The 17,524-nt window shown below is 40.6% G+C and overlaps 1 pseudogene; it reads right to left on the bottom strand.

Annotated features, from left to right (window-relative positions):
- Nucleotides 1-7,599: 7,599 nt before the first annotated feature.
- Nucleotides 7,600-14,852, bottom strand: LOC122825014 (annotated as a pseudogene).
- Between the last annotated feature and the right edge of the window lie 2,672 nt (nt 14,853-17,524).

Below are 17,524 nucleotides of genomic sequence, written 5' to 3'. Positions count from 1 at the left end.
TGGACAACAGGAGTAAATTTCTGCAACAGTGGAGAGTTTCACCTGCAAACTGCAACATCACAAGAGTCCCAAATATCAGCTTTAAATTCCACAATGATAGATGCGCCAGGGTTAAACGTTTACCTAAGACCTTTTCTTCATATTAATGCTACAACACATTTGGTCTTCTGTGACCTGTAAATGAAAAACAGGAACAAAAGTGCATGAATAATAAAATGCCAGCTCACAACACTTGAAAGTTTTATGAGGCCAGTAGAGTGCTTCTCCAAGCAGATAGGGAGTTTTCAAATACAAATCTGCCACATCAGCATTTACACAGATCATAAATAAGATGGGATATGATTACTTTCATGCCCTGGTTTCTGTTTGCAGAGATTATTTAGAGTTGTGTGGGTCATTAGAGTGCAATGTGGTCCCAGCGGACGATTCAACACTCTGCCTTTTATGCCAAACAGATACGACTGGTATTTGTTGTTGTTTTTGCCTGTCCAACACTGGTCTTGCTCAGGGCTTCGAAGCCAGAAAGGGAGTGAATAGAATGTGGATGCTGAAAGAGAAAATAAAATCAGTTCCTGTTTCAGGCAGAAAGACCATTTGTGATGTAATAAATTAAAGCTGTCTGGACTCACTTTCTGCATCTCTTTCATTTGAAATGCAAAATAGCCCGAGTATTATGTAAAACCTTGCTGAGGATCCTGTTTCCAGAACATCAGCAGGTACGATTTTATACTGTAAAATGTTCTCACTGAGATGTGAAGCCCGTTATGAAATGATTCTCGCTCCTTGCATTTGGTCACATCTGGACACATTACAACCATAAAATACATGGTATGAGACTGGTTTCAGATGAATGAAGACATTTTGTATAAAGTTTGTGGTCGCAGGAGTCCATCTGCTTTTGTCAGATACATCGTTCTTTGAGTTGTGCTTCATTCAGCAAAGAGAAGAAACATCCTCTGCTGTAATCAGGTACTAAGTAGAGAATGTATGATGGTTTTCATGGGATTTGTGATGTGCATGTCTGTGGAATTTCAAAGATACAGTAGCGAGTAAAAAGATACATATTCTTTTTTTAGCTTGGTGTTTTTATTTTCAGTTGACCATTTTCAATTTACGGGTTACAAGCCCAAACTTTTCATGGTCAAGGTCTCTGCAAGTTCCAAGCAGCTCAAGGTCATGGAAAGTATGTCTAGAGCTGAACCCTCCATCCCCACAGTGAAGCATGGTGGTGGAAGTAGCATGCTGTAGGAATCATTTTCTTCAGCATGGCTAGGTACTCTGGCCAGAGTTGATGGAGATAAGATGTGCCTCTGATGCACCACACCTGAATAGAATAATTAGGTCATTAAGGTTCTGGAGAACTGATCTACACAAGGAGGAGGTGATTAAGCCATTTCATTCCAGTGTTTTGCACCTGTAGTACATCTAAAAACTGCAGGACAGCGACCCTTGAGGACTGGAGTTTGACATCCCTGATCTAGATCCATTCTGACTGAGCTTGAGCTACAGTATTAAGGATTATATTGTAGCATGGCAAAACACAAAAAACAATTAAGGCTGTGAAAATTTTTGCATGACACTAGTAAAATGCAAGGAGTCAGCAGATAATCGGCAATTCAGATTTGAGTGTTTGGGTTGCAAAAGGCCTCAAGAATCGAGGAGAGTCGAAACAAAATTCAACCTTGAATATGCTCATCTGTGGCACTGTATGTTTGATAATAAATTAGTGCATGAACAAACTTACTGATTTTTATTGCGTTTGTTGTTTAAACATTGCCATTTCAAAAATGTTTTTCCGACATTATAGGATTATCAACAAAGTTTTACATACATTTTTAAGGGAAACACTAGAGGCCGCACTTCCTTCTTCCAATAACTTCAGCATCGTTTGCGCTCGTGGTTCTGGTGGCTTCTTGTTTGCAGATTCTGCTCTGTGTGATGCATGTAGTTTCTAAGAGGTTTTAAAGATTCCCTCTCTAAATGCAGACCTCGAGGTCTACGTTTCCTGTCTCAGCTGAAGGACTTCTTGCAGATTGATTGTTCAGATACATTCAGAGCAGACTCTGGTCAGACCTGCAGACTGATTGGCATGGCTGTGCTATGGCGACTGTTGAATCTTAATGTTCATTTCTGTGTAGGTGTTGGTCATTGTGCATCGTTTTGTCCTTTTTGTTATAATTTTTTTTCTTTACTATATTTGAGTACGTAATTGAAATGTTCTGCTTGTGTAAAACATGCCATCCTCTCTGTTTGATAGCCTGTCCTGTTGGTGTGGATTTATGTGGGAGCGTGTGGGCGGCTACACAGCCCAGTATTCAAAAAGCCCATTTCAAAATCTGCTGCGTTCCTGTTCATATGCATTTCAGAGCTGCCTCTGTGATTTACTCACTCAAACTCACCAAGGAGCTGTTTGTGCCAACTTTCAGCATTCTGCTTTAGTGTTAGAGTGCCACAGATAAAGGAGCGTAGTGGTGACCAGTTTAATTTTAAATGTGGAGTCTGGAGTTATCAGCAGTGAAATGTGTTTTTACCACTGTTTCTGAACGGTAGCCAGTGTTTTCTGCACTGAAAAGACGACAAATGAAAATAGTGTATTATTATGAAATTACACCCATGGGGTAATCAGACGTAGAGCTACAACAGATATATTGTGACCTGTCATGAAATGATTAACAATAAAAATAAAAACAAAACTCCATCACCTGTAATTCTTTTCATCTCACTTTTTAAAATGTATTTTTTCTGAGCAGAGACGTGGAGGAAATTAGGGGTTGAAAACTCCACACACCTGCTCTGTCCTTTTGCAATCAGTTGTCTTATAAAATTGAACTTCTACTCAATGAAGGGGCAGTCGACTCCCTTCATGGACTTCTATCAAACTCACAAAGCAGGTAGATAATCTTACAAAAGAACTGCATGACGAAAGAGACCAAAGGATGGCATGTCAGGCTGAAGTGAAATCACAGCAGGAGGAGATTAAAAAACTGGAAAAAATGTTGGAAAAAGAACGTCACCTGCGAGTTAAATGTGAAGATAGATTAAAGGTTTCTTCTTCTTCCAAAGTAACAGACGGCAAGAGTATTCTTGAACAGCTGGAATACTTCAAGATGGAGGCTGAAAAATATGCCTCCCGCCATAAAGGTCTGATAGAAGTGATGATTGAAGGATACAAAGTGCGACTTAAATATGAGGACCAGCTCAAAAGTCACGCTGAGCAAGCTGCCAAATTCAAAGATCAGGAGGAAATAGTGAAATCTTTGCAGGGTCAGGTTGCAGACCTGAAGATGAAATTGAAACTTTCTGAAGAAAACAACCATCTGAGAGTTTCCACCCAACCAGAGGTCCTCCTGCGAACAGAAGACTCCCTGCAAACACAGGAGACCAAAAAAAGGCAGACCTCAAATCAAGCAGGAAGGTCTGAAGAAAGACTTACCTTCAATCAACCAGTGTGGCGCGAGGAAAGGCAGACCTCAAATCAAGCAGGAAGGTCTGAAGAAAAACTTACCTTCAATCAACCAGTGTGGCGCGAGGAAAGGCAGACCTCAAATCAAGCAGGGAGGTCTGAAGAAAAACTTACCTTCAATCAACCAGTGTGGCGCGAGGAAAGGCAGACCTCAAATCAAGCAGGGAGGTCCGAAGAAAAACTTACCTTCAATCAACCAGTGTGGCGCGAGGAAAGGCAGACCTCAAATCAAGCAGGGAGGTCCGAAGAAAAACTTACCTTCAATCAACCAGTGTGGCGCGAAGAAAGGCAGACCTCAAATCAAGCAGGGAGGTCTAATGAAAGACTTACCTTCAATCAACCAGTGTGGCGCGAGGAAAGGCAGACCTCCAATCCACCTGGGAGGTCCGAGAAAAGATGGACCTCCAATCCACCAGGGAGGTCCATCCGACCAACCTCTACTGGTTGCATGGAGGGCGTTCATGTTGGCCTTGGCCTGAAGGACAATCTAGGCCAGGCTCGGCCTTTACGCCAACCCACACCCAGGTGGTACTAACCTAGGTAACTATCAGGTTTTGCCAACACTGGGCATTATATTATTATTATATATAATAATAATAATTATTATTATATATTATTATAAAAATTCAATTCAATTCAAAAATTCAATTCAATGCTTTACACAAATTTAGGAAATCAACCCTAACAGATACAAATAACAAATAATATTCCTAACTCAAAACTCAATGGAAACAACACAAGATCAATTTCAGAGTTAAAAACACCAAAATAAACAATTAAAACTTTCCTATATATAAAAACTGCAGCAGGTAAAAATTCTATAAAATTAATTGATCTCTCTAAATTGCCCTAAGGTGTGAATGGGACAGAGAATCTGTGAAAATTACTCAGATTCTGCTGCTGTCCAGAGCAGCAGAATCTTTTGGTTCTGATTGGTTTCTAATGCATTGAATGTGCTGAGACACATTCTGATTAGAAACCAATCAGAACCAAAAGGCAAACATTTAGTTCTGATTGGTTTCTAATGTGTTGAATGTGTCTCAGCACATTAGACTACTAGTGTACTGCAGTTATGCAATTGGCAGAAATACAACCTAACATTATATCATCATTATTTATAGAATGATTTAGAAAACAAAATGCTATTCAGATTTGTATAGATTTCGATCCATATTAGAACTTTGCATTCATTTCCCTTCAATTTAGTTGCGTGGATTTTGCTTAACCCAGACATTTTCCTAACCATAATCCTATTCTAGCCTATTCCTAACCCTAATGTTAACTAAACAAATCCTACCTCTAAATGTTACCCTTGACTCAAAGCAATGAGTCCATCATATTAGGATTAGGATTTGGTCCTAATATGATGGACATAATAAAACACTGGACATATAGTGGTGCGTTCACACCAAACACGTTTTGAAGATCAGGCGCATCTGGTTTACATTCAAAGTCGAAGGCCGATGTGGCGCGTTTGGAGCGTCTAGCGGTCGTTTGACACGTCAAGCGAGTCTATGGCGTCCAACATTCCACATAGACTTTGAATGTAAACCAGACTTTTCTGACGCTCAAAACAAGTTTGATGTGAACGCATCATTAGAATGTTCAGTTCGATTGGTAACAATGACATCAGCAGTGATGACATCACTCTTTGATGTATCAAAGGAATCTCTCTCTTGTGTAGCACACAGACAGTTTTTTAGACTTGTTCCTGTTTCAGATTTATGAATCTTCTCCAATTATTTGAAGATACAGAATCAGCCTATTCTCAGGTGAGAGAGACTCACCTGGTATAAAGTTAAATTTTAGGTACTGGAATTACACCAAAGATAAATTAGTTTAATCAAGGCATGTCAGGAATATGTCTTTGTGTACTCTGTCTTAAGTCCAGAGCATACTTTGTTTTACTTTTACCACTAGATGACATTATATATATATATTAGGGGTTGAACCAATTAGTCGACTAGTCGACTCTAGGACGTCTCGCGAGTTTTTACATTTCATGTCGACTAGTCGCAGTCATGTGATTGCCGGTGGTGACAGCCTGTGCTGATCTGACAGCACAGTATACGTCACAAGACACAAGAAAAATAAGTTAATACATTAGTTTAAATGATATGTAGATGGATGCATATTTGTGGTTTTACAGTGTTTTTAAAAGGAGATGGAGTTGCAGCTGCAGTCAACTACAAAACACGAGCCGTCTAAAACTCGCCCCATTCGCCGCTAAGGATGTCACTTAGCCGGCTCGCGAGTGTCTTTGTCACGATCTAACTAATACATTATGATGTTATGTTGCTGATTAAATAAAGATCTGTGGTAATGCCATCTAAAAGATGTGCGTTTCCTTTTGAATGTTGGTTTCCCAGCAACTTATTATTTATCATAAACTATCCCGATGTTTTGTTGTTTCACTTGTTGCTGTTCTGTGTAAATGCCGTATTTTTCCGTGAAAACGGGTAATAAAGCCTGTACGTTACTCCAAAGTTTGCGTCTTGCGTTGCTATGACGTCACAACGACTAGTCAACTCGACATCGACTCGACTTTTATCATGTTGACGTTGACTAGAAAATATCTTAAATCGTTCAATCTGCTGAGTCAGCAGAGCTTCCTGCCGCGCATCGGGCGGAGGAGAATCAGGTGGTTTTGTTGAATTCAGCTGTAACCAAACGGGATCCGTTCATAACAAGTTTGGCTTGTGATGTTCCAAAAGCACCATGTAGTCAGTGTGATAATTTGACTCCTATAGTAACTATCCAGAGATCATCAGCATCAGCCGGTGTTTAGAAAAAAAAAGTCAGACCCGACTTTGTGCAACAAACTTTTCCCCGCTGCTCACGAAGAATGATCTGTTTATTGCTCTTTTAATTCTCCATAATAGACTTAGTAAAAGCAGGAGAAGGGGAGTGTGTGTGTGTGTGTGTGTGTGGGGGGGGGGGGGGTCAATATTTGCCGTGAAAATAGCTAATAAAGCCTCCAAGTAGTTGTGAAGGGTTTTTGCGCTTACGTCACTATGACGTCACCGCGACTAGTCGACATCGACTCGACTATTATCATGATGTAGTCCAGTGGTCCCCAACCACCGGGCCGCGGACCGGTACCGGTCCGTGGACCAATTGGTACCGGGCCGCGCAAGAACTAATAAAATATGTCCGTTCTATGTATTGAGTCTGGAGGAGCTTTTATTTTGAAAGTAGTACACCGGATGCCGCACTCCCCGGTCCGCGGAAACTTACGAAGGCTTTGGCCGGTCCGCTGTAATAAAAAGGTTGGGGACCACTGATGTAGTCGACCTTAAAAAATATGTAGTCGTTCAACCCCTAGTTAGGATGATAGCTCATCATAAAATAGTGTAAAATTGTGAAATGGAGGTAATAAAAAAATTGTATTTTGGTTTTTTACATTTATTTCCTTTTTAATCTGAAATATGTGGTGTTTTTGTATTCAGAACCTATGAATCAAAACTCTGAGGACTAGAACCATTTTTAAATAGGAACATGTTTAGATGTAAAGCGCGCTGCTGTATGTTCTGGTCACAGTTGTAGCGTCAAGTGACATTACATAGCTATCCATCGTGTGAGATCCTGATGAAAATGTAAAAAAAAAGAAAGGAAAGTTTGTGTTAACAAGATAATAAAATATGAACAACTTCAAGCGATGTCAACGCTTTTTGTTTTTGCAAGGTACTGTATGCAGATAAATCTGCAGTTCCCCGGTGGTACCACATGATCCAGAAATTGCATTATAGAGTGGGCAGTGAACCACTGACCAATAGTCAAAACACACCCTCAGGAGATGAGCATGGCCTCTGGTCCAAACACTACACCATCTCCCATCTGCCTGTCAGATGGGAGATGGTGTTCATTTAGACAGAGGAAATGAAAGTAGAGACAAAGAGCTGACAGTGTAGAAGGCAAACAGTACAGATGGAGATGATGTGTTATCTGTGTTTGCAGAGGAAATACAATGACATTTCGAGCGCTGATGCTACTGCTTTAGTTTTTTTTTTTTTTTAGCAGCCGTCTGTATGTGGAGATGCGGATGTATGATAATAAATACATCCTCAATATATTTCATTTCCTTTCCAAGGGGAAATGGAGGAGCACCCCGTTATGCTGTTCAGTTTCAGCACCGTGACTTATTTGAAGGAAAATGAAAAAATGGCACAACACTTTAACACTTTAATCAATCAGTAGTTCACTTTTTTTTTTTTTTTTTTTAAGTGTTGACAGAGGCTGTCACATCTGCTCCATGTGAAACCGAAACATTTCCTCAAAAATAAACACTGTGACGGTTTCTGGACATTTTAGCTTAAACACAATAAGGACACCTTTCACCATTTTACTCAGAATGACATCAACAGCAATTTACAGTCAATCCAATGTGCTATAGTTGTAATATATAGGTATACACTACAATCAATGATCAATGAAAAGTGAAACCACATAAATTATTTCAAATTAAAATGTATTTTTTTTTTATTTTACAACCATGAATTTAATTTTTATTTTTTTTTTAAAGTTTAAACTCTTGTCATTTGCTCAGTCCCCTCGCTCTGTGGCATGGCGTCCCATGACTCAGGTTCGTTCGGTGGGCAAAAGGGGACGTAGCGGATCCAGGACTGCTTTTGAAGGCACGTAGTTATCCCAAACGGGAGACTGTAAACCGCTTCTGAAGCCAAGTCGTTACTGGAGTCTTCGGGATGATGTCCTGCGTTCCAGGTGAGAATGCCACGTTCACGCTTGGTCCCTGAACGAGGTGAAATAAATGTTTATGCAGAGTGGCTTACAGTTTTGCCTCGATGATTTCAGTAGCACTAAAAGTTTACGATGTGCGGTGGGAATGAATTCTGGTCAAGCAATCTGAATCAGAATATTGAAAAAAATACATATATATACACACACACATACATATATATATATGCTGAACTTCAAATCTCAGTGTTTTTTATGTGAATGTGTGTGATACATTGACATAAAGCAGCAAGATGAAGAAAAGTCATAAATGGGTTTAATTTCTTTCTTTCTTTTTATCTTTTGCTAAAGAAAATTTGAAATGTGTGGCATGCCCCTAAACACCCCTAAATGAAATCCATCACAAGTAAGTGCCTTCAGAAGGAACTGAATTAGTAAATATTGAGGAGTTGCACAAATAGAATATGTATTTGGTGGGGAAAAAACCCCAAAAACACTTCTCTTGTTATTCCTAAAGTAAAACAGCATAATTCTCTGGGAGTATATAAAAAATTTTTTATTTTATTTTAATGTGAGAATATGTGGGGGGTTTTTACGCTAAGCAATAGCAATGAGATAACACACGATTTCTCCATTATGAGAGAGCATGCTCTCTCATTGTGATTGAATGTGTCAGTGCTGAAAATCATAGAAAGAAAGAAGGTTATTGTAACTCAGCGACAGCTCTCCACCGCAGCTTACCCGGAATCGTGTTATCTAAGAAGCAGCCGAGGAACCCTCCTACAAACATATGGGTGGTGAACAATACATGCAGAACTTGGTCCACCTCTTTGACACCTGAGTCATACGCACAGAGGACATGACAGTGAAATAACAGCTTGCTTTTGGGGGAAAAAACCTGCTCGCTGTTTCCCTGCTGAAAGCAGAAACAGCAAGCCGCGTCGTAATTCAAGGTTACAGCAGCAGCGCATGAACCGTACCTGTCTCCAGAACGCCGGGATTCTTCGCGATCCAGTTTGGGATGACAAGTGCCGAAAACATTGAGAACCCAAACACAAAGATATTCCGAGAAGAATTCATGTCTGTAAACTGTCCAAAACGAAGGATTAACAAAAAAAGAAAAAAAAAAAAAAAACTGCCATGAGTGGAGAAATTTGTCAACAACAAAATATCTATATCTATATATATATAGATAGATAGATAGATATATATAGATATATAATATAGATCTATATATATTATAGATAGATAGATAGATAGATAGATAGATATATAGATAGATAGATACAGACTTGTCTATTCACCTGCAAATTGGAAATCCCAGCAGCAGATATGACACCGAACATGATCAGAAACATCCCTCCGATGACAGGAGTGGGAATGGTGGTGAAGATGGCTCCAATTTTGCCCACCACTCCCATCAGAATCATGAGAAATCCACTCAGGAGAATCACAGTCCGACTACCCACCTGCCATCAGGGGATTATTTTGAAACTACTTTGCAAAAGCATCCAATCGGCGTTTTTTTGTTGTTGTTGTCTTTGTTTGTTTTTGCACTTACCCTGGTGATACCGAGAGCCGATGGATGGATGAAAGATGGATGGATGCCATTGCATGGATGGCCCCGCCGATGGATGGATGCCGATGGATCCTGCCGATGTGCTGATGGATGGATGGATAGGAGGAGATGGATGGATGGACAACCTGGATGCGCAGGCATGGATGGATGCCACAGACTCTGCCATGGAGCAGACTATTCCAGCCAGGATCCCAACCACAGCTGCCAGGTTCACAGTTGGAACCCCCCACCTGCCTGAACGACAAGTCAAACTGCTGATCACTGAGTTGGTCTTTTAAATCAGCCGACCAATCAAATGCGATGTGTTTTGTTTTGCTAGTAAATACGATGGGGTATGGCAGTGTGAACCGAAGCCTTGGATGGATTCCCTTCACATCGGTGCGGGCCAGGTAACCGTAGTGAGCAGAATCAGATGGCAGGACATCAGATATGGTGAGGAGATAACAGACTAACCACGAGATGGATGGATGAGCAGAATCTAATTGACATCAAAAATTAGATCTGGATTAGAGCTCTGATGGATGGACATTTTAGCCTCAACGATAGAACCACAGCAGAAGACATCATACGGGCATGGTTTGGAAGATGTAAAACTTTGAGGTTTTCCTTTTCTTGGTTTGTCTAGCACGAGGAACGGGAATCGGTATGAGACGGAGGTACTGAGAGAACACAATGATCAGCCCCTCCTGTGACAGGAGTGGGAAGGAACAGAGTAACATTCAAACTATCAGAATCATGAGACAAGCAGATGCTGCTCTAAGTAGTAAAACACACATCTTGAAGAGAGATGTCATATTCTGTTTTAAAACTACTCTTGAATTAAAGCATCCGAGCTTATTTTCTTTCCGAGGAGCTTTGTTTTGCAAAGCAGAATGCCCCAGTGGCTGCCAGCTTTACTCCAGCCGAGTCAAACAGAGCCAGGCCTATCAGAGACACAGTGGGGGCAATGGTTAAGAGCCAATCCCGATGAACCCGCTGATGGCCAGAGAAACCAACAAGAATGCCATGGAGCAGACTATTCCAGCCAGGATCCCAACCACAGCTGCCAGGTTCACAGTTGGAACCCCCCACCTGCCTGAACGACAAGTCAAACTGCTGATCACTGAGTTGGTCTTTTAAATCAGCCGACCAATCAAACCGCGTGTGTTTTGTTTTGCTTTTTTTTAGTAAACCTACGCACCGGGGTATGGCAGTGTGAACCAAGAAGCCTTGCTCACCACATTTCCCTTCACATCGGTGCGGGCCAGGTAACCGTAGTGAGCAGAATCAGACGGCAGGACATCAGATATGGTGAGGAGATAACAGACTAACCACGAGATGGCGATGCCCAGCAGAATCTAATTGACATCAAAAATTAGTCTGGATTAGAGCTCTGATGTCGACATTTTAGCCTCAAACGACACGCAAACCACAGCAGAAGACATCATACGGGCATGGTTTGGAAGATGTAAAACTTTGAGGTTTTCCTTTTCTTGGTTTGGCAGCACGAGGGAACGGGAATCGGTATGAGACGGAGGTACTGAGAGAACACAATGATCAGCCCCGTCGTCCTGTGAGTACGACAAAGGAACAGAGTAACATTCAAACTAAAAACCAGTCCCGAGACAAGCAGATGCTGCTCTAAGTAGTAAACACACATCTTGAAGAGAGATGTCATATTCTGTTTTTAAAATCCGAGCTCTTGAATTAAAGCCGGAGCTTATCGGTGTTCTTTCCGAGGAGCTACTTACAAAGCAGAAATGCCCCAGTGGCTGCCAGCTTTCACTCCAGCCGAGTCAAACAGAGCCAGGCCTATCAGAGACACAGTGGGGGCAATGGTTAAGGGCCCAATGAAGCGCATGAGGAACCCGATGAGGCCAGAGAAACCAACAAGAATCTGGAGGATAGAGGCCACCATGATAGAGCCCTGCAGCTGTGGACAGAAACACAAGAACCAGAAGCATGAGTGCTGATGTTTCACTCTTAATAATGGCCACGACTTGTTATAGTTCCCCAGAACGGGCAACGTATTCAATGCCACCAAAGAGTCCTCGTCTTTCTTGCTTTGTTTTCAAATGTTGTCACTTTAAACCCACAAAAGTAATCATATTTCATTTAGATTGTATATGACAGACCGACACAGGGTAGCACATCATTGTGGAGGTGGAGGAAAGGAGTGATTTTCAGATAGTTTGGCTGTGCAATTCTGAAAAGTGTGGTGTGCACATGCATGTAATCCCCTGCTAAGTAAATAAAATCCACCTGCAACCGAGTCGGTTGCGTCAAAATATGTTACCGAGAGAATCTGTGACTAGACTTGGAAATCACTCCTCAGACACGCTCTATCCAATCCGACTTGACTTGTTTTGCAAAGAACGAGGGGTAAAACCACCACTTCACTATTACGTGTTGGTCCGTTAGACAAACTCCTGATAAAAACAGTAACATTTTTAGTGGTCTTAACGTGACAAAATGGCTTGTGAATAATTTTCAAAAAGTACTGTATTCTAAATTGCCAGCTACGCAGACGGCGTTTCTGTGTTAGAGAATGAAATTGTTGCCGTTGGCTCACTGTTCTCATGCGGCCCTGCCACTCTTCGATAAAAGCAGGGGAGGAGGTGTTGACCAAACTGGCATTCTGCGTCCACGCCGGGCACTTCCACTCTGGCATAGATAACACGGCCATGGCTGGAGTCACCAAGGCAAACGTGCCTCCCTGCAGGATAGGAAGTCTCCGAGTTTGACGAAGAAAACAAACACAAATGAAAAGCAATGCAGTCCGCAGTAAAAGTCAAGTAGGTCACAACACTACAAAAGAACAAGGTGTCATTTCGAACTTGAATCTATGGATTTTATTCATTTAGGAAAATTTGAATTTAGTTTATTAAAAAGAGGGTCAACACTAGGGGTTGAACGACTACATATTTTTTAAGGTCGACTACATCATGATAATAGTCGAGTCGATGTCGACTAGTCGCGGTGACGTCATAGTGACGTATAGCTATTTTCACGGCAAATATTGACCCCCACACACACACCCACACACACACACACAGCTTTTACTAAGTCTATTATGGAGAATTAAAAGCAATAAACAGATCATTCTTCGTGAGCAGCGGGGAAAAGTTTGTTGCACAAGGTCTGACTTTTTTTTTTTCTAAACACCTGAGTATGTAATCTACAAGTAGATTGCGATGAATAACTGACCTGGAGGCTGAATTCAACGAAACCACCTGCTTCTCCTCCGCCCGATGCGCAGGAAGCTCTGCTGACTCAGCAGATTGAGCGATTTAAGATATTTTCTAGTCAACCCCAACATGATAAAAGTCGAGTCGATTGTTTAGCTGCAAATGCAAGTGAAGATATGAGTAACGAGTTGTTTTCACGGAAAAATATTTACAGAACAGCAACAAGTGAAACAACAAAACATCGGGATAGTTTATGATAAATAATAAGTTGCTGGGAAACCAACATTCAAAAGGAAACGCACATCTTTTAGATGGCATGTAAAAAACAATAAAAGAGGTGGCACGGGGCGGGGGGTAAATAAAGTTCACTGTCATTAGCACAGTACAGAGCACTCGCGACACTCCTCGTGTTTTGTAGTGCAACTCCATCTCCTTTTAAAAACACTGTAAAACCACAAATATGCATCAGGGTAATGAATTCTGCTGCATAAAGCAGTTTTATTTGTCATCATCCTCTGCCCTTTACTGCTGTCCTAAATATTCTTAATGTCTTAAATCTTGAAACTGAACCCTCAAAATAAATCTTCCACTGGACGTCAGACTGTTGATACGTTTTAGGGATTTAATTAGTTTGATTCTGATAGAGAAAAAAAAATACAGCTCGTTTAGTTAGACAATATATAGTGTGTAGCTTAAAAGTGGACTTGTTATTTATTTTACTTAATGATGAGGAGACACTAGCAAGTATTAGGGGTAAATTCCTTTCCACTTCTTTGCGAACTGTTACACGTTCCAAGTGTTTGTTGTAGGAAAAATTTATTTTACCTATTTAAGTTATAACTGATCAGATTTTATAAATATACAGTGAGATTGGTTGTCTGCGGTGCCCCACCTGAACAGCCAAGAAAATGCAAAGGTACCAAGGAGGGACATCAGTCACACAGTAGGTTGGTTTGTTTCTGTTCTCCTCTGCCACACAGCTGCTCCAGCTGGGATTATCCGCCTTTGTCTCGAGCTGATCGTGGTTTTGCTCCTGCAACTGTAGTGCAACATCCCCAAAAAAACAACAAGCAAACAAGCGAGCGAGCAGAATAAATTGCGAAGACTGAGAAATGACAAGGAATCACTTTCAACCAAGTTAAACAATTACTCACCTGTCGACTCTGCACTAAATCTACATTACTGTCAGTTATTGTTATTCTTTTTACGCAAACAAGCGTCAAAGCTTACTCGGGGACTCGTACGTATGCACACGTTTAAATAAATTTGTCACGACAGCACGTTACGTTCCCATGACCTGACAAAAGCGTGTAGACGTACGTTCCCGTTATTATGCGCAACAGAATTCAGAGGTGCCTCTTTCACTATGTTTAAAGGAGTGAAGAAGTTGTTTTTCAAGTAAAAAAAACCAAACAAACAAAAACTTTAAAAAGTAGACTTTTTGAATCAATAAATCCTTGTAGATTCTGAACATAGAGCATAATACATTTATGAAGCTTTTGCATCACTAAAGTTTCCTTGAAGAGGTAAATATAACATCTATGGAAATATAAATCTTCATCTTTGTAAAGATATGCTCACAAACATACATATGAAAAACAATATAAATATATATATATATATATATATATATATATATATATATATATATATATATATATATATATATATATATATATATATATTTATATATCTATATATATATATATATACATCTATATATATATATATATATATATATAAACCTCTCGGGTTTTACATGAAGTAGTAATTGTACTCACGTCAAATGCCAGGTTGTCATGTCCTTTGCTTTTCTTCACTGAATCCATTGCAATTGTGCCACTAAGCCAAAAACTGTTGGAGGAAGTAGTCAATAAAGTGATTCTGTGAAGACAGAGTGCCCCTTCTGTTCTACACCATTCCCCAGGTGTTAATTAGCGTGCTCTCATTCCAGGAAACAAAACACACGCTGACCACTGATTCTCAAAATCATTAACAGATCCACCTCAGCTACATGATCTCAGAGGGACAAACCGGTGCAAGTCTCTCACCTTCCTCATTCACGGGGAGGAACAGCGCTCCCATTTCAAACACAGCTTGCAACACCGAGGTATGTAACGTAAAGGCAAGTTTAAACGAGGAGCCATCTGCAAATAAATGTTAAATCTGAGCAATCGATTTCAACCCTCAAAAACTGTGGGGATTTGTTTTGCTTTTCTGCAAAGAGATAACGTAAAACACCTTTGGTAACCTTTGATAGCGTGAGGTTATACGCCGGTGAGTCAACAAGGGAGGAGGGGGGGGAAAATTTTGATTTCACCGAGAGCTGTAAAGTTGTTTTTAACTGGAACTTATATTGGAAAGATCCCAGGTTATGTTTTTTTTTTTTTTTTTTAAATCTTGGAGCTAAACTGTTACTCATTTTACAACCCTGTCGAGTTCGCAAGACAGATTCTTGTGTCTGTTTTACGACCGCTGTTATAAAACAGACAGAATGAGTTGTTAGAGGAAATGAGGATCCTTCGGCACAGCCGCAACACAGATTAGTTCAAATCAGATTCGGATCTGATTAAAACTGATCAGATACGGTGAGCCAAAAACATCACCTTGAAGCCACCGTCCCCATGGTAACACATTGTGGTGGCAGCATCATGCTGACCTGAGACAAATAATAATAATAATTAAAAAAAATCAATTAAACAATTCCTTTTAGTTGCAATTGCTGCAAAGGGTAATTTTACAATATATACACTCTGGGGAGCTGCACATGAATTCCTTTGAGTAACCTTAAATTGATCAGATTTGCTTCTATGGATGCAACATAAAAATGTAAAACCTTCCAACACAGGCACAACACTTTTTTTTTTGTAGGTCATTGCGTGTTTAAATCGTAGATCTATGTTCTCTGCAACTTTCTGTGGGTACTTAGGTAAACTTAAGGTCACAAAATCCGACGCCTGGATGTTTTCTGAAGCATATTTCAGTGCAGTCCACGGGGGAGTCATGCACACTCACCTTTTCTCGCTGATCTGGGTTAACAACAGTGGAAGACAGAATACCACGGGCTAAGAGCAGGTCAGAGTGACATGATTTATTCGGGCAGACGTGCAGCAACACACTTGTGACACCTACACTACTGAGCGCCTTGCAGCATTCTCTGCTCACATCAGCCCACTTATAGTTGTGTTTTCACTTACAAAATTCTTGTTGATTCTGCATGTTGAGAGTCATTAATATTCCAAATGAAAGTCTTTGCAAACCCTGGGCAACGTGTAGTATTGTTTTTTTTTTCTTTTTTTAGACAATGTGGCCGTATCATTTCGCAGCCAAACGGCAGCTTAGTTTGTCACGTTTAAGGTTTGTAGCAGTGTTCCAGTAAGAAGTGCTCTTTTTGAAGCAATCGTGTTCATTAAAACAAACTGCAGTGTCCAGGAAACTCTTTATGTTTCCTGGACATAAAGAGTGGCAGTGTCTCCTGTTTGCGTATCAACAGAAAGTGCTTTTCTAATAACAAGGCGATTCTGCAGCACCAAGTGCTGAGTTCAAATCAGATTCGGATCTGATTAAAACTGATCAGATACGGCGAGCCAAAAACATCACCTTGAAGCCACCGTCCCCATGGTAACACATTGTGGTGGCAGCATCATGCTGACCTGAGACAAATAATAATAATAATAATTTAAAAAATCAATTAAACAATTCCTTTTAGTTGCAATTGCTGCAAAAGATAATTTTACAATATATACACTCTGGGGAGCTGCACATGAATTCCTTTGAGTAACCTTAAATTGATCAGATTTGCTTCTATATATGCAACATAAAAATGTAAAACCTTCCAACACAGGCAGAACACTTTTTTTTTGGAGGTCATTGCGTGTTTAAATCGTAGATCTATGTTCTCTGCAACTTCCTGTGGGTACTTAGGTAAACTTAAGGTCACAAAATCCGACGCCTGGATGTTTTCTGAAGCATATTTCAGTGCAGTCCACGGGGGAGTCGTGCACACTCACCTTTTCTCGCTGATCTGGGTTAACAACAGTGGAAGACAGAATACCACGGGCTAAGAGCAGGTCAGAGTGACATGATTTATTCGGGCAGACGTGCAGCAACACACTTGTGACACCTACACTACTGAGCGCCTTGCAGCATTCTCTGCTCACATCAGCCCACTTATAGTTGTGTTTTCACTTACAAAATTCTTGTTGATTCTGCATGTTGAGAGTCATTAATATTCCAAATGAAAGTCTTTGCAAACCCTGGGCAACGTGTAGTATTGTTTTTTTTTCTTTTTTTAGACAATGTGGCCGTATCATTTCGCAGCCAAACGGCAGCTTAGTTTGTCACGTTTAAGGTTTGTAGCAGTGTTCCAGTAAGAAGTGCTCTTTTTGAAGCAATCGTGTTCATTAAAACAAACTGCAGTGTCCAGGCAACTCTTTATGTTTCCTGGACATAAAGAGTGGCAGTGTCTCCTGTTTGCGTATCAACAGAAAGTGCTTTTCTAATAACAAGGCGATTCTGCAGCACCAAGTGCTGAAACATGCCAGGCACAGAGGCCTGAGGACCAGAATTGAGAAACTCTACCTCAACCTAAGCAATACCCAGACACACTTCTCCTTAAAG

Source organism: Gambusia affinis, linkage group LG22 (genome assembly GCF_019740435.1).
Source record: "Gambusia affinis linkage group LG22, SWU_Gaff_1.0, whole genome shotgun sequence".
Taxonomy (NCBI): Eukaryota; Metazoa; Chordata; class Actinopteri; order Cyprinodontiformes; family Poeciliidae; genus Gambusia; species Gambusia affinis.
The sequence above is the reverse complement of the archived record's forward strand: the minus strand, read 5'-3'. Positions and strand labels throughout refer to the sequence as shown.